The sequence below is a fragment of the Antrostomus carolinensis genome, unplaced genomic scaffold (genome assembly GCF_000700745.2).
Source record: "Antrostomus carolinensis isolate BGI_N321 unplaced genomic scaffold, ASM70074v2 scaffold1691, whole genome shotgun sequence".
Lineage (NCBI taxonomy): Eukaryota > Metazoa > Chordata > Aves > Caprimulgiformes > Caprimulgidae > Antrostomus > Antrostomus carolinensis.
In genome coordinates, this window is record NW_010294585.1 from 101,220 (window position 1) to 119,866 (window position 18,647).

The following is an 18,647-nucleotide window of genomic DNA, read 5'->3' on the forward strand; positions in this document are numbered from 1 at the left end:
AAATTGAAAATAGTGACTTTATGAGAAAGAAATCTTTGAGCAAGAAAGAAAAACCTCTGTATGTAGTAAAAGTAAATTTGAAGGTTTTAGCTACCAGAAAAATGAGGGAAGAAAAATTCAGTAAAAGTATCCTGTCTCTATTATCTGGGATAGCTTTTTTAAAAAAAAGTTAACTGTTGTTTAATAATATACTTGCCTTGAGTTCTCTTGTCAGTTTTTGTAGGTCACAGATCTTTCTCTTTTTTTAATCTGCATGTATGTAGGAAAGAAAACCCACAGAGAGAGAAAGTGAAAGGAACTGGTCTCAAATGTAGAGGTTTTCTCTTATCTCTTGTGATCGCAGCAAATCTCAACAGTCATTTATAATATAATAACATACTGTTCATTTTCAGGCAGAGATATGATTCCAAAATTAATGGCGACCCTTCAGATTTCCACTTTCTGTGGGTTCTTAACCAAGCCTCAGGATGTGAAGCTGGCCTTGAGTGCCTGTTCTAGAGGACAGGAGACCAGTGAATCAAAGCAGGGTGTAATAATGGAAGCACAGCTTTGGAGTGAGATGGTGACTCCTGTAGAATTCATAACTCGGCTTTGATATAAAGTAACATTTTCCACAGTGTATTGTAGCTAATAAATCTGTAATTTGGGCAGAAATAACTGAGGCCCCAGAATGTGTATGAGAAGCTCCACATCAGAAAACTGACCTTGAAAAGACAAGTCTCCAGATGAGTTGCCAAACGACTCATGACTGAGTTCTTAAAATCATAATCTCATAATCTGGTTCTTGGGGGGGGGGAATAAAAAGCAAATGTAATTTTTCTTACTTTGGTACAGTTGATTTTTGATGCTTTACATTTTGATAGTAGCAACCCTCAGGAGACTAATTTTAAAAAGGACTTGTATTGCATATACAGTTTTAAAAATATTTGGAGATAACCTCTTCCTGTGGCTTTTCTTTTTGTTGTTTATTGAATCAATTACTTGGTAATGCTTTAGACACTAAATGAAATGGAAGTTTCAGGCTTTTAGTTGGATTTTGAAGTCCTTCTTAAATTAACTGCACAGCCTCGTGCTTAGCTTTCAACAAACCCCTATACTCAAGAGAGCAGTGATCTGTGTACAGAAGTGTCTCTGCATGTAGATTATCGGCCAGGTATTTGTGACTGACTCGGTTAGGTTTCTGAAAACGGCCTTCAGCTTTTCCCTCTTCAGTTGATTAGCAAAGTTTAATAGAGGTTTATGTCAGAGAAGGCTGAATGTCCTTACTCCTGTCCTTTATAGAAAGCTGTTTTAATGCTTTGCAGACCAGAAATATGTCACTAAATGGAAAAGTGGGATTTTTAATATTATAATAACATGACAGAAATAGTATGGACGTTATGCAGCAAAATGGGTTTAGCCTTAGTTTGTGTATTTGCAAGAAAAGTCTGTTGGAGGAAATGTTTTGCATAGCTTCTTGAGGATACATGAGTCTTTCTTGCTCTCAAGATACTTTGCACTGATGTTAGTGTCTCAGGATCACTAGCTTATATATGTCAAGTAACAAGGGAGTTTGAATTTCAGTTCCTTAATATATTTCAGACCTTTTTGTAATTGTCAGGCTTTGACTTTGTCACTCTTGTGTTCTGAATCCAGTGGTAAATAATTTTTGCCTATCTAGTGAGTAGGGAAATGGACTATGTTAGTCTGCATAGTGCTCTGAAATAAGGTGAGAAAGAAGAAAGCATCTCTTTCTTCTCATCTTCTGTCAGCAATTTTGCTGGTAAGTAGGGGAGAATTATGATAATAAAGAATATCCTTTTAGTAAGTTTTGTTTATCCAAGTAGTGGAGGAACTGGGCTGATGCTAATCTCATGTGATGTCGTAGCCATTAGAGCAGAAAACAGTAGTATAAATTTAGACAGGCAGATTATACAGGTACTTTGTCATTGGTATCACAAAGTTTTTAATACCATGATATAAACTGGTAGTGCCTTCTTTCCCATGGAGATCTCGGTGTGGGACTGGCTGAGCGCATGATCAAGTCTGTTCAGCGTAGCTGTGGGTGTAGTGCAGTGCTGCAAGCCTGGGCTCTCTACCTGCTCTCACCATCTGTGATTTACCTTTGCTCTTTTCCTAGCTCTGATCCTGTGTTTGTAAATGAATGTCCTGGTGAGTGGAACATCTGCTAAGTTTATCTTCCTTTTTTCTCATTCATGTTGCAAGTATAGTGGCACAAACACACCTTAAAGGGATATTACGTTACCTAAAAAGCTAACCTGACAGCCCACAAACACAGGAGAGAGGCACAAGTTGAGGCCCCTGTGCACTGTGCTTTCTGAATTAATAAATCAAGTTCTTCTGCCTTTTTTATTTCTGGTCATCTTTAGGAGAAGAGAGGCTACCACATCTTTGGGCTGAATTTGTTGAAATCATAATTCAGCAAATGAACTTCACTTCCCAGGTCCTCTGATTTTATTAGGAAATCTCCACAGCCGATGGTGCTTTCTTAGTTTGTTAAAATACTGGTTCATAATACTTAGGCAGTCATTTCTATTCTGCCTTTTCACTGACTAATCTGTAAGTTTTAGTAATGTTTAAAAAGGCAGACAAAGATAGTATGGAACTTTCCATATGAATTTGGATGAGTTCTTTAAATCCATTTTTGTTTTGTTTTGTTTTTCCTGATTAACCAGTAGCAATGTAATTATACATATTGCTAACAAGGGCTCTGTAGGACAAATTCAGTAGCATTTAAAAGTTTCTCTGATGATTCGTCATGATTTATTTCACTTCCCTAGCAGTGAGTTTTTTAAGTCCCAGTAAGGTGAGTGGAAAACATGTATCGCTTGGAAGAGTCATCATACTTTTTCTTCTCGTTTTATCCCTGTTGTGTCTGCTTTTTCACTTGTATGCTCTAATGCAAGCACTTTCCTTCGTACCTGTCACCATTACACGTAGAAAAAGGCCAGTAAAGCTTGTTAGCTGCTGAACTGCATTTTCATTCTCCAAGTCATCTGATTACACATTTCAGTTAAAACTGTCCAGCTACCTTTAAAGCTTTCAAATTTTTTAGCCTTTTAGCCACCTTGGCCTTTCCTACAGAAAAGTTCTTTGCTTCATCACTAGTTTTTAGTCTTTCCCCTTTAGTCATACAAAGGCTGTGACTTGTTAAGGTGAAAAATAAGGAACTAGAGTGAAGATCTTCCCCCCCTGTTCTCGGTGAGGGTCTGACCCAGCTGTGGGCAGAGAGGCAAGTTCTTACATCCCCCAGGTTTGAAATGTCTCCTCAGGGGCACTGCAAACAGAAGAGTCCTGTCTCCAAACACTGGATTCAGTTACTTTGCTTACTTTTGTAAACAGGTTTGTTTCTCTTGCTGCTTGTGTTTTGAAAGGAATTTGCAACTCCCATTTATTTGTTGAAAGACAAGACTGAAGTGCCCATCTTCATGAGGGAGTTCTGTGCAGCGTGTTCTGAGTGGAGGGAAATGGATCCCACTAATGGTAAAATAAAAAGAAAAAAAAAAGTGGAAAAAGTGATGTGGAGAGTGGATGAAACATTGTTTTAAATAACTCTGTGCTTGTGGAGTCTTCCTCATCCACTCTGAATCCTGTTTTTCTTCGCTCAGTCTGAGGGCAGACTTTCCCCCAAAGCAGGGCGATAGCTTCTGCCTGGGGAGGGGGATCAGATTTTCAAACCTCAGTCAAAGAAATGCTCAGCACTGGGATACATTTGCCCACCTTTTAATCTCAGCCTTTTATTTGAAGTCAGATTTAGGCTGTACAATTTAAGACATGCTTCTTTGGTGGGGAGGCAGCTAAAAATATGGTATTTTATATAAGGCAGCTCAGCTGCTGGCTGTGCCCGCACCATAGAGCAGTTAAAGGAGACCAAAAGGTGTACACCTCCGCAGCCTGCCCTGCCTCAGCTTCTGTGAACTGCATCAGTGTCTCGTTTGCTTATAATTTGTATGAATTGTCCCTATGTGGGATGTTTCCAGAGGTTCTGAAACTGTTATTTTCCCTTGCTGATACTGAAGCGGGGGTCTTGAATTGCCGCGTATTTTGCACCAAAATTAGAGATTGCCAGGAGAGCGGTGGAAGGGCATTTTGAGAAGGAGCAGGACCTGACAGCTGCAGGCAGCAGCGTGGGGGTCAGTCTGTGCTGAAAGTTGCTGCTGAGGTGGACGGGGCTAAGGAGATAGAGTTGCTCCAACTGCAGTCCGTTTGTAATTAGATAAGGAGTACTGACAGGAACAGTGAGTTAGTGGCTCCCCTCCAACAAGAGCTATTGACTGAACATTAGGTTTTGCATGAGCTGGTGATGCAGTCGATAAAAGCATCAGGCCTTGTGTGGAGTAACACTGCCGATTACCCTCTAATTTGCCGCCTGGAAGTGAGCCACAGACATTTCAGCCTTGTGTTTAGTGTTGATGAGATCTAGAGCGAACATTTAATCTTCTGTTTACTAGCAAACCACTTGTAAGGAGGATGCGGCACCACAAAAGGGGAGCTCTCTGATGGCTTTCCAGCAGTAGGCTTTGTTTTAGCTGTAGCCCAGTTCAAAACCACAACTTGATAGGAATTGCTCGTGTTGTAAGCTGTAGCTCAAGGCAATCTGTTAAACCTTTGATGGGTGATTTTATTTTTTTAACAGGTACAATGATGTTTACATTGTGACTAAAGCACAGTATTCATTTTCCAGATCACAGCAAAGTCTCAGTTCTTCAAAGTGCTCTGGATGGAAAGGGACACCTATTTGCTTGGGTAGTCTCACTGCTGGTGGTCCACGTGGCTACGGTTCTCTGCCAATGGCAAGCAGCTTGCAGGACCAGAGCTCTTCTGCCAGCCTCCTCCTTTTTGCATTGACAGAGTTCTTATTGATAGTCCTTTACCAATGCTGTTAGCTTTTTAGATTGATTCATGCAGTGATTATATTTGAAGAAATACTTTTTCTTTTGTCTAGAAAGTTACTGAGCATGTACGTGGTGATGTGCGATTTGCCTTATATCAGGGCTACAGGCTGACAACGTTTAGCTGAAATATCGCTTCAAATGTAAGCCAGCACGTGTGAAAGAAAAAAACAACATGAGAGGAGGGAGAACTGTAAATCTGAAATGATTTTTTAAAAAATCTTTCAGGAATGCATCTGTGTGGCTTCACTGTGGTTCTATTTCCAGGAAATGGGTTAGTTCAAGTGTCTAAAAGAGAAATGTCATCCTATTCTCTGACCGCTGGAACTAAATGCATAGAAGAGATTTGGTACAAAAATAGGTTGGCTTAGGAGATAGGGAATACAAGGTTTTTAACTTCTTGTCTTTTCATACGTTCACAGCAATTTTTTTTGAAAATTTTTTTTGCTGTCCACTGGTGATTTGGATCCTCTGTGCAATGAAATATCCAAACTGTAAGTAATTACAGTAGGAAAGAATGATGCCATAGACAAAGCAGGGTTCCCCAAATCACCACTAACCCTACATGTGGTTTAAATGCTTCAGAAGAGATCAAGTGGCATCTGCTCAGGAACCGTACCAGTTTCATTCCAGTTGACTGGTCTCCCTAAAAATGTCCTCCCTTAGGATCAGGCACGTGAGGAGGTGCTTTTTCCGAGATTGTAACTCCTGTTGCATGAGAATGGACTGAGCTTCTACTTCTGTTCCATGGGAACATTGAGGGATCTGTGTACAACCTATGAGTTCTGGTTAACTATACAGATCCATAAGGGCGATGGGATTTGGTCAGGCTTCTTTAGTACTAAGTCCAAGGTTTCAGATTTTAGAAGAGCAAACTTCAGCTTCTCAGAGCTCAGCTGGGAGGGTTCCATGGGAAGCTTCCATGGAGGATAAAGGAGCTAGTGAGTGCTGGGAGCTTTTCAAGAGCACTCTCCTGGAAGCACAAAACCAGTTCATCATCTTTAAACACTGATGAAGGAAAAGGAATGTTTCACAGGAACAAGAAAGGAAACTAATGTAAGGAAATATATTTGAGTCTTATTTTGAAATATTCTGGGATTATTTCCTAATGTGAAGGCAAGAAGAGTAGTTTTTTAAAATGCTCTGTCTGTCTGTGTGTCCGTTTGTACACGCTGCTATGAAGTACACCCTGGCCCTTAGGAAGCCCAGCCAGAGATGGGATTTCTGGGAGAAAGGGCATTTAACTTTTGCCACTGATTGCAGAGGCTCATCCAAGTTTGGATACGTCACTGATGTTCTGGTAGCTTGGTGGGTGGGTTGTTTGAGCTTATTTCTGTCGGTGCTCGCTCTGAGCAGGCCTGTGCACAGCAGTGTACCAGAGAAGCTGTGCACTAAAATAGCGCTGCTGTGGTAGAGGGAGAATGGAGTGTGCTGGGCCTGCGTGGCTGGGTACCAACAGAGGAGTTTGGGAGCACAGGGAGGAGGAGCTTGAGCAGGCTGATGGTGCCTAAAACCTGAAATCATCTCTGAAAACCCTCAAATTACTGTTAGAGCCAAAGCCAGCTGGTGTCAGCTGGGAGAAGGAAAGCTGACTTTGAACTGACTTACTAAAAATGCATAAAATTGTAGCAGTTATTTTCCTTAAAGTGAGTTGTCCTCACAATTTTTGATTGCTCGTTTTCCCTTTTAGTTTAGTCCTTACTATGTTTCTCAGCGTTTGGAAAACAAACAAACCCCCTCTTCCCATGCAAAATCATGTCAGATAAGGCAATGAAAGCCTGTGGCTATTGCTACTACTAAAATCATTTTACTAAAACTGTTAATGAACAGGTCAGTTGTATTTATTGTACTGTGTGTAAAGGTTGTGGGAAGGTACAGAGGAGTAGAGAGATATTAGAAGGAAACAGTGTCCCACTTGAGAGAAGAACCTTTTGCAGGCAAAATGAGGTTGTGGGAGAGGCCAAGAGTAGGTTGGCAGTTCAAGCTACGGAAGGACTGGTGTAGAAATGGACAACTCTGGAGATTTCAGAGGTTTCAGAAGCCGTGTGCTGGTGAGATTAACAGTGATGCTGTTCTCCGTTTTGCTGGAGGGTAATGTTTTCCTCAAAACAGAATAACCCTAAGCTAGTGTGGCGGATATTAAACTCATGCGGATATATTCAGGCTCTTATTTATAGCTGCTCAGTGTAATGATTTAATTAAATTAATTAAGGCAGAACAGTACTTGAGCACTGAATAATTTATCAAAATAGATTTAAGGGAAGCATCAAAACAGTATGGCTCCCCAGATTTTGTCTTGCTTGTGGGAAACTTCTTCGTCCTGCTGTGATCATCCTCCGTAAAAATCTGGGCACTGTAGGGAAGTCCTGGAAGCAGCTGAGGTGGACTCCTCTGAAATCTCTGCTGGGGGCATGTAGCATGGTGCTGGGGTGAGAGGCAGGCTTCTACTGCAAGACTGCTGCAGTCCAGGAGAATATGGGAGGAGGTGTGACCCCACACAGGGGGATGGGTCACCTGCCCAGGCAGAGGTTTCTCCTCAGTAAATGGTATATAAAGTTGTATTTAGAGGCCTGTGTCTGTGGTCAGAGGGAAGGTAAGGGAATGTTGGCTGCAGGACGCTCCAAGGAGATTGGCAACATCACCTGCTGAAGTGCCACTGAGTTGGGGCAGGGGTGGCTGGTCTTTGTTAACCTGTTCAGGCCACTGCCAGCGAGTGGTGCGTGATGGACCATTGGTTTTCTTGATGGTCTAAAGTCACAGACTATAACATCAGTTTAGATAAAGGTATTTCTTCTAGCTTACTGTACTTCACTGATACAAGATTTTCCATTTTATCAAATGGCTCATTTTTCTGTACTTCAAAGCAGTTGATGCTTGTAATAAGACTTAATTGAATGGATAATCATTAATTACATGCACAGTTGATCAACCGTATCATGGTAGGGCCTATAGGAAGAGGAGAAGAGTTGAAGTCCTGGAGGAAACCTTTGCATTTTTCTTATAATGGATTGCAGCTCAATTTTTGTCACAGACATTTTAAACTTAGAGTCCTTATGCTGCTTCTGATGTTTTCTGGTTTTGCTGTTTTGTGTTTATTTTTAATGATTTTCCTGGGAGACTGGCAGAGATTGTCTGTGCTTTTGGATTACAGGTTGGTACCTTCACCACATTGCCATAGTGTGCTCTAGTTAGTATCCTGCTTTTTTTCTGGAAGAAACTTCAACTGTCTTTCACGTTTAAGTTGGATGACTGCTTGTGTTTCAACAATATATATACTTATCAAGGGATATGCACACTAAATAAAACCTGCCAGTTCATCTGAAGGTCTGGTCAGTAAATAATGCTGTATACCAGGCAACAAATGTGTAACTAGACAGTTTATTATTGAGCATATGCTTTTTTTTTAACATTGTTCACAACATTGACTTTATGAAATACTCTTACTAGTCACTAAAATTCACTTGCCGTTGACATACAGCTGCCTTCGAGGTGAAAGATAACTCTGTAATAGCACCTGTAGAGGAAATAAATAGGTGTACTTAATAAATTGAACATAAATAGATTATTTAGGTAGGCAGAATGTAATTTGGTAAATTGGAATTTGGTCTGGAACCTGAGAATAAATGCTGTGAGATATTAAATAACAAGAGGACTTCACTGCAGAACTCCAGGGCTCCTAGAAATGCAGTGCTGCCTCACTCCAGCCCTGAGCTCTAGATTAAACACCACATTGTCTCTGGTGCAGTCTCTAGTGAAGTTCATGGGGGGAGAGAAAAAAAATCCCCTGTTTTTAACAGGCTTTGTATCTGTCCCGGGGAGGGAATTGTGTCAGCTTTGAATCATCAAACCGCTTCCTGGTGCACCTGTGTTTTCCTTGGAGGACTTCCATCCAAACAGAGGAGGCATGGTCTTGCTCAAACCTGTGGGATCTGAGCAGATCAAAGCCCAGGGCAGAAGGGCTCCAGCGGCAGGAGCTGAACAGAACCAGCCGCGATGCCGTGGCTGTGCAGCGGGATTTCCTGGAGAAAGCTTGTCAGTCCTCCCGAGGTGGTGGCTGTGAGGAAACCACAGCTCAGGGAGGAGCTGGAGTGATGCTGGGCTGGAGGCAGCCAGGTTGTGGTCAGGGCAGAGGATGCGCAGATGTGTCTGTGCCCCTTGGGTTGCAAAACTAGAAGCTTGCAGACTGGAGGGGCTTGTTGGTGCTACCAGAAAGTGCAGCCTTTGCACCTTCCTCCCCGTCCCCTCTCCCCTGTAAATCAGCACCTCTGCAGCACCGAGGGAGATTTGTGTGGTGTCTGGTGTAAATAAAGATGAGGAGCGTTAGTTAGCTTCTAGAAGTAATTGCAGAGTAAGAAACCTCGCTAACATTTCCAATTCCTGTAAAACAAACTTTGAAATGCAGTTAACCATAAGGGTGGCTGCTCAATGCCCGTCTCCAGGGAAGGTACTAGCAGTTTTCTTTTAATCCTTTATGACCGTGGCTTTCCTCATGATATAAAGATAACGGCTGTTCTACGGGGCTGCTTTTTACAATCTTGTGATACTGACCTGTATTAAATCTTTCTAAACAACCCTGTGCCCAGAATGCTTATAGGTAATTAGGACCCTGTTTGTTAAGATTGGTGTAAAGACTAATTACTCCAGAGGCTTCCATATTACTGGACAGCACACCCGCATCTCAAGAGACAATGGCATTAATTGTAAACGGTGTATTTTTTCTCCCTGCACAGCTTACATCAGCCAACTTTGCAAAATCTAAAATCAGCAATCAATTTAGCTTTCTTTCAGTCCTTTGGAGACTGGAAATTGTGAGGATTTTAATTTTAATTTCCTTAAAGGGCTTAAAAAAACCCCCCAAAAGCAGCCATCAGTGTGCACGCTAGAGCTAGTTAAGTGTAGAAGAGGAATGGAGATAATAGTTTGTTACCCTGTATCTACCCTATAGTATTTTTTTGATGACGAGTTTGCATAATTCATACCAGTTGTCATATTTGTTTCAATATCCCTTGGATTTGATACTGCATTAATTTGAAATGTCTTTTCAATAAATACTGAACTGTTGCATTTTGTTCACCAGTGAAGCCTTTTGATACAGAGGGGGAATAATGACCTATCTCCTCATCATCTCCACTAGGAATGTATTGTGGGAATTTTAATGTGAAAGAGTATAAAAATGCTATCAGAGATGCTTAGAATGTTGATTACAATACTAAATCATTAAACTGTAACAAAGTTAGACCATGCAATATAAAAATTGTATAAAGGAACTCTAAGCTGTTATCTTTCATCTGTATTATAGAAACACTTCCCACGTTTCTAGAGAAGTAGTATAAATGCAAAAGTTTAGTAATTTAATACTATTTAACTCAAATTTAAGTAATTTTATGATAAACTTAAAATGGAATGAAGTATCATAGAAACTGGAGCAGTACATCAGCGTACAGCTCTGAAAGCTGTTTTACGTGTTCAGGAGCGTGACTGCCCAGCCATACGCTGCTTCCCTCAGAGCTCTGATCTGTCGCTTGTTCAGCCAGAAATTTCTTAAGCCAAGAATAATCACTCTGAGAGCAAAGTACCCAAACCTGACCTACTAACCTCTTTTTTTTGTCTTTAAGCTTTTATCTCGCGATTCATCTGGGGGTGGTCTACTTCTCAGACTGTCATAATTTGTCCTCGAGTGCCGCAGGTGTACGCTGCCGCGTTGGCCGTCGCGCACGAGAGACACAAATCTGAACAGAAAGAGTGAGCTTTATTGCCAGACACGCTCTGGTCTACCTGAGACCTGACATAAACTGGAAAGGATCTCGGGAAAGGGAGACAGAGAAGACAATTTCTGCTTTTCCCCAGAAATGGTCGTGTCTGTTTCCAGCAGTTGTGTAGGCGCTGTGCTGCTGGGGTGAGGGAGAACTGACAACAAGCAGATAATTTTATTTTGCCACCGTTTCTGGCATAACCATTCTCCTGCAAAGTATCCAAAAGCTGTAAGTTGGTCCTGCCCAGAGGTGGATCGTTTTATTGTCAAAAAAGTAGTGCTTCTTTCCTCAGCTGTATTGATCTTCTGGAAAAGAGAACTCTTGCTGGGGGTGAGGACAGCTCTTCCTGCCGACTCCAGGGTACAGTTAATTACAGAAATGTTTCAGTCCCTTTGTGAAGGGCAGGAAAAAAAATCAAGTGGAACTCTAAATAAGGAACCCATTTGAAGCTGGAAGCTAAGGATGTGCTCTTTGTAGAGAGGCACAACTACAGTGTTTATCCCTTACCTCATCGGGGGTGTGGGTGAGATGAGGAGTAAATTTCATTTTTGTGCTTGGAACAAGTATAGGGATTAAGGTGAGATCACAAATCTCTTAACTCCTGACCTCAGACAGACATCAACGTTGGTCTCCAGAGGTGGAAGGCTAACACAGAGCCCCACTGCTGCCATCTCCCCAGCATCATCCTGTCCTCAGCCAAACTGAGCATTACCAGGGCTTTGTGTTTTTTTAATATTAGAGATGTGGGAATGCAGAGTAACTACATGGCAAAGAAAGATAAGCAAATGTGGACCAAAATAACTGAAATAAGGAAAATTTATAAAGCTTGGTTAGACATGACTTCTGCATGTTTCTGACAATTCCATGTACTCAGGTGAATCTCAGGAGATACAGGCAATGATGAGTTCCTTTTATAGTTAACAAACAAAAAGCAAAAACCCAAGATTCTGCCCGTCAGACTTCAATACTGAGGTTTTGAAACAAACAGAAATATGTTTGTTAGGAATCCTCGTTCCTCATAATAGGAATTAGAGTAGATCTTGAAATTTCTCGCAGTGTGATAGCAGTGAGAATGACTGGTAAACTGTGCTAGGCAGAGACCGCGAAAGTGATAAATGACATTTCCCTTTTTGAAGGATGATGACCTGATGATTCAAAGCACAGCCACAGGAATAAGATCTTTGCATAAATGGAGCGATGTTAGTGACCCAGCAATGGTTTGAACAAAAATTTGGGAATTTTCACAGGTGACATAAACTTAGCAAAGCTGACAAAATTTATTGGGTAAGATTTATTTAAGAACAAGTTTTATAGTATGAAATGAACAATAAGTTCAGTCAGAAATGGACAGAGGAAAGAAAATTTTAGATCATCAGCAAATTTATTCTGTTTCCCCTTTTTATGAAATAATAATTTTTAAATATTTTAGCTTATATGTTCTATGCAGAATTGATGGCTGCACACATTTTGAAGATGATTGTTCAAGTTAAATCGTGCAGTAAGATGAACAACAGGAATGATTTACCAGTACCATTGGGCTGGAGATGATGTAACAGTTAGTAAGGAGTTATATTCTCATGTATAGAATCTCCCCAGGCGTTTCCTTGCAGCACGTGCTTTCCGTGGTGCAGGGGTACCCAAGCCCCTGGTTGTATGTGCGTGTCAGTGTGTGGCTGTCCTGGAAGAGGGGGCCTAGAGAAAGGGGTTGTGGAAATGATCCCATGCCAGTGTGGGGAGAAGTTGCTCCTGGTTTGACAGGAGGTGAGGCTGCAATTTAAACCAAAACCACGGGCATGCCCCTCTCGTTTCTGCATTTAGAATGGCTGTCATGAGAGAGGCTGCTGTGAATAGCAGAGGGGCTTTAAGGTAGCTATTAAAGATTTTGGTGCTGTTAGGTTGAACGAGCTCTTTTGTAATTTAATAATGTTACTAATCTCGCAAGTCACTTTTTTTTAAATAAGCATGATTAGCAATTTGAACCTTAATTTATGATTTAGGAATTTACTGTATCGCTTGTAGTAGCAGAGAAAATAACTTCATTAAATATGAAGAGATCTTCTTGAAATGTTCAAAACATAATGACTGTGTTTCTAGGGTCTTTAGGACATTTGCCAAACCAAAGCACTTCATCAGATCTGATTGCCATGGAAAGCGAGATTACAGACATTTCATAGTTAATGTGCAGGCTTTTGTATAATTTTTAAATGTATGTTTTTTTACTAAGAAGTCAATTCAGATAATAATTTGTTTTCCTGTGAAGCACTGGAAACTGTCTGAATGGCTGGTAAATTCCTTACAAGGAAACCTTGCTTTGTTTTCCCAAGGCTGTGTGTTCCCTTAAAGTTATGGATTTTCAAGGAGATCCCATATGGTTGCACTTATATTTTCTTCGTGGAGGACAGAGCCATCATTTCCTTGTAAAAACAAGATGAGCCTTGAGCAAGCTTGTTAGTTGTGCTAACAAGTCCATTTTGGTGGTTTTTGGGTTTTTTAGACAGAACATTCTCTGAAGATTGTGAAAATAAATGGATGCAGAATGGATAGAGAGGTATCAGGCCTCACCAGGAAAGCATTTAACCACATGATTAAGTCTGTTTTTACGTACTAGAACACTTCCCATCCTCCCCTTGCTTAATTTCAGATCGATGATTTAATCTTTATAGTTAAGCATATGGTTACTCTTCCTGATGGGGTCTCTAGCTGAAGCTCCTGATGTAGATATTTTGGCAGTGTTTTGTTTCCCTGTGATGCTATGTGTCTGGAAACGCACGTGTTTTGCCAGCACCTCTCTGGTTTGTGCCTGCTGCGTTCATAAATCTCACCGCCCTTTGTGTGACAAGGGGAAGGATAACTTCAGAGGCAGCAGTCAGTGGGGACTGGGGGCTTTGGCGCGCATCTCTATTTTCATATGAGTTATGCTCACCATAGGCAGCTCTTCGTAACGTCAGGAGTTTAGAGAAAGTTGTTCATAAGCGATGATGCAGGTTCTGGTATTTTAATGAGATACTACTCCTCAGGTATGTAAAAACTGTCATGAATATTTATGAAGTGGACAAAATCTACTTGCCCAGTTTTCATTATGTTGATGAAATTGTAATGAGATTTCACTCCCCTGTCAAAAAGTGGCTTCCCCTGGACGGATTAGCAAAGAGGAATTTGCAGGGCAGGTTTGCACACAACTTCCTGTCTGGGTTTTCTGTCTGAATAAGAAACTCTCCACTTCCCAACCGAGGCTTTGCGTAGGAATATTCTGTACTTGGAAAGTTTCTCTGTGGGTGCCGTGCGCTGTCTGCAGGATGGGTGGCGAGAAGGAAAGACACCTCAGGCCCTGTTTCACTGCGCGGCGCCAATGCCGTAGCGTGTTGTGCTCCAGCCCCATCTCTTGCCGAGGCTCATTAAGCCAGGGTCGCCCGCTCTTTTAGGCAGGGTGGGTGTTGTGCTGTTGAGCCCACTGCTTGGCAGACCCCGCGGGTGATAAATGTCCAAAGCCCTCCAGGCTGACGACACATTTTTCATCATTAATCCGGCCTATTGTGAGCTGGTCACTCACATTGATTCCAACTAGAGGGCATCATCTGCCGTTAAGAGGGTGATGACTCGCTAAAAATGAAGGCCTGAAACTAATCAGATGTAGTTAGAGCCGCGGCTGGCAGCTTGCTGGGGCAGCTCTGGGGCACTAACCGGGAAGCAGCAGATGCGGGCAGCCCCCTTCGGCGCTGCGGGGCTCTGTGGAGGAATGCGGCAGTTCCTGTGACAGCACGGCATGTTGTTAGAGCTATTACTGAGGCAAGTGCTGTGACCAGAAATTCTGCCTCTTTTTGCAATTTTTTTTTTTCTTGATGTTGCAATAAAAACACTAAAAAAGAGGTGAATTTGGAACCATAATGTAACACCTGTCCTGTCAAGTCAAGATCACGCTAAGTGATTGTGCTACAAAGAGAAAAGAATTCCCTCTGCAGAGATCTTTGGCTGCCTATCGAAATCATCTGCCTGTCTTTCTTTTTACTTGGCTACTTACCTGTTTTCCTCAAGGCTTCATTTCTTTTGTTTTAAAGTAACACACGTGCCCAGCTTGATGCCTTATTCAGTGTTTGTCTTTGAACATTTATAATTTGTTCGTATGGAGTAGGTCCAGCTGAGAAGTAAAGGCTGAAGATCTGCGTAAATCACAGCCTCAAATGAAATTACAGATTTTACAGAAATTATAGAAATTACAGAGTTAGTGTGTTTGTAAGCAACTTGTCCCTATTGCAAAGCAGTGAGGTTTTCCCCCATGGTTTTTCCTCTTCACTTCACTGAGCATGTCCCTCTTCTAAGAGTTCACATCCCCAGAAGTTCCCCTTGGAGGAATTTCACGCTGCTGGAAGTGAGCCCTTGTCTAGAATGTGTCTGTTGTTGGCAGGAGGCTTTCCAAGAGCCTGCACTGCTGGCAGGGGACTCAGCCCTCCTGGGATTGTGTTCTGGGGTTCTCCTACTGAGAGTTCACGTTGGAGAAAGTCAGCACATTTAATTGGTAGCTCAGAAATCTCTCTTGTTGTTAAATGCTTTGCCCACAGTAAAAGGTTCGTAAATACATCAGGCAGTGTTCTTTTACATGGGTTTTATTACAAGATGTGCAAATGATGCCTGGTGGCAACTTCTCCGAATGTGAAGCTGTTGCTCATTTTGAGCCTGGATTTACTCCTCTTGTAAGCAAGTTCAGCTTCCAGGTCATGTTTTCTTAGAAAGCTGTTTATGCTATGGGAGGAACCACTTTATGTTGGGAAGAATTGCTGAGAGCGCCAGTCTTGGCCATTCATTTAGGCATAATGCATTGATGAAGTGGTCTACTTAAAAAAAAAAACAAACCAAAACCAAAAAACCCACAAACAAACAACAAAAAACTTGCACCAAAAAGCACTCACACACACACACACACACACACACACACACACACACACAAACCAAACACAAACCCAAATCCAAGGCTAGTTTCCTCAAAAACTGGGACAACTGTTGATTGGAACTGAGGGGTGAGAGGAAATTCCCTGCTGCAGACTTTGTTGGCCTCAGTCTCATTGAAAGCAGGCTAATTGGGGAGCAGAAGCCAATTGAGGAGCACAAGTTAATTGAGGAGCACCAAACCTGCTTTGTGACTGGAATCGGTGCATGCTGGGCAGGAGCAGGCAGAGAATTTGCTTCACAACTACTGCTCCAAACATGAATCTGGATGCAGCCCCAGGGCCAGATTTTGGAAAGGATGAGATGGACTGAGACAACCAGCTCCCACTGACCCATCCAGGCTGCAGACCTTCTCTGCTAACCCAGAAGTTCCAGTGCCTTGGCCTGTGCTGCTGCTGTGGCTGCTGTCTTCACAGATCTGCAGCAGTACAGGATGAAAATGCTCTCCATCAGGGCTTTACTGGAATCAGGAGTTCTACCCAGGAAAACACAGCATAATTCAATGACTTATGTGACTATTCACATTTTAAAAAGTAAAAGCACATTCTTCTGTACTCCTTTGGATCGTTTAGTTTTGTGTCATGGCCATTCAGGGATCTTCACATTTGAATTAAAAAATAAGAATACTTATCTGTTAGATATTGATTTCAGTGCTACATTTCTTTTCAGAATCCAAGACATACCTCTTGTGGAAGTATTTGTTTTTTGTGTAACAAGTATCTTGATAAACTCTATTTAGAGTTTCCCAGATTTTCCAGGGTTTTATTTCATTTTTATCTGTTAAATCGATATATTGTTAGACCAGAACAGAGAATATTCATACTCTACATCACTGGGTTTCTTAAACAGCTCTCTCAGGTTTTGCTTCTTGTTTATATTGTTCTAGCATCGTTGGTGGTTGAGTGTTTTTTAACATAGTTTATGACATCTTGGTAATTTAATTCAGAGAATGTTATATGTATTTCTTGTCTATTCAGCATCTTCAATAAAGTGAGCTATTTTAATTTCTCCTACCCGCAAGTAAATGAATGAAATATTACTTTGCTCACATGTTGAGAGGCCAAGGAAAGATTTTACAAATAATATCAAAGAGGAGAGGAGTCAGCCAACTGTGAAATTACTGATCATCTGGATTTTCCCTCTAGTTTTGACTTCATACAGTGAACTGGAATAAATGCATTTTCTGCAGTATACAGCACTTCTACCTCATAGAAGTTTATACCAATTTGCTTCTGTTGATTACATGTCCATCTTACTAGAGCAGAAGTAGTGCACTGGATGGTTTGTAGCCTATTTTCTAGTGAACCTTCAGGAGAGGTTATATGGGACAGGAGAGGGGAAAAGCCCTGTTAATGTGTATTTGCCCTTAATGTCCTTAAGAAAAATACTCCGAGGAAAGATTTCCCTTCTAAAAATGGAAACAGCCTTTCTTCATAGTGTTTTAATAAATCAGGCATTGCAAAATAACTGATGTGTAATAATCCTTTTGCACTTAGAGTAGCGTATAATGAAATTGAATGATCTTTTGTTGAGTGTTCAGGAGTACACTGCATGTATTAAACCTTAACTTCAGTTGCTGGCTGGGAAGGAATGAGCTTAGTCGTCTAAAAAAGTCTGCAGTCCTGCTAGTCGATCAGATAAACAGAGCTAAGCCTTTCTTAGGAGTCGGGCTTTAGGAAGTTCTAAATAAAGGAGCCTCAAGACCAATCTGTTACCAAGCTTGTGGCAATTTTTGGCTGCCCTGCATCACATATGCAGAGTGATTCACTACATATATGATGAAAGGGAAGTTTATCAAAATATCTGTGACCCTATGACAACAAATACTTCAAGGCTGATTTTAAAGTGAAAGTGGTATGCTGATCATAAAATGGGTGAGATCTGTGCTGTGGTCTCAGTCTCGTCCTTAAAAGAAAAACTAAAAAGCTTCCCTTAAGGAGAGGTTAACAGGCTGCATCACTGTATAGAGACTGCGCGGCTTCCTTCAAAAAGCCCCTGTTGCCGATGGCTGAATGACTGTAGCATGGGGCTTACTGGTTTGGTTGGTTGGCTTTTGCTGGATTATTTCAACAGGTCAGAGTACAGCTTCATCACCTCCCCAAACAGTTCCACTGGCAGAACTGGAGGAGCCAGGAAACTGCAGCAGAGGTGACAGGAGGACATTGCTGGGAGAGGGTGTAACTAGAGCTTTGGAATCTGCCAATGTGGGCAGAGGTGGTTGAATTACACTGTAGTAAGTGTAATACTTTAAGTAAGTGTTCAAATATTTTGCTATTCTGGAGCTTGGATTGAGTTGCTTTGTAGGTGTTGCTGCTTGAAACAGTAAAGAACTGATAACTGTGGTGCCACAGCTCTTTAGTTTTTGATGCTGTGCTAGATTTGGAGCATGTTTAGGTTAAATTTGTAAATTCAGTTGGGTTAAATGTTACCTGATTCGATGTATTATAAGCTCTTTAAGGAAGCCTTAGTTTTCTGTGCCTCCTTTCCAGTTCTGTGGCACACAGCAGGTTCTCCCTAGGCCCTTTGCAGTGTTCTGCACTCATCACTTGTTTGCATGGATCAAGGGAGGCTGGATGAACACCAAGGATACTCTTATGCGCTTGTATAAAGCCATTGTGCCTGGATCTGTGGTGCTGGGGGACTATTCTTTTGTTGAGGAGTGAGGTGTGATTTCACAGCACCCCAGTGACACTCAGAGGCTGTGGCAGGCCCGTAGGGCTTTGCCTACGTGTTCTTTCCTGCCTCAGCTCCTGCATGGTATCTCCTCCATTGGGAAGGTGTCCGTTAGCTTGGATCTCCTGGTGGAACTGATTCTGTGACCCTGTTGCCTTAACTTGAGCAGTTTGGGTCTTTACTAGACTGATTTAATTTGACTGAGAGGTCTTAGAGAACTGTCTGTACCGAAGTGGAGCTGTATAGCGGGGTGCTAGCTGATGGCAAGTGCATCTTCTGGCCCACACAGTCATTGGCAGGAAGGGACACAAGCAGAGCCCCTGAAGGAATCCTTAAGTGCTGTTCAGTGCATAGGAAATGTCAGACATTAGAGAGAACTTCCTTTGCA

At 41.7% G+C, this 18,647-nt stretch overlaps 1 protein-coding gene across 1 annotated transcript in view; it reads left to right on the forward strand.

The window, feature by feature from the left end:
- The window catches only part of LOC104532439 (roundabout homolog 2), a gene marked incomplete at its 3' end in the record, with an annotated part of 356,022 nt that overhangs the window by 61,214 nt on the left and 276,161 nt on the right, over nucleotides 1–18,647 (forward strand). The gene's annotated exons all lie outside the window — the stretch shown is intronic.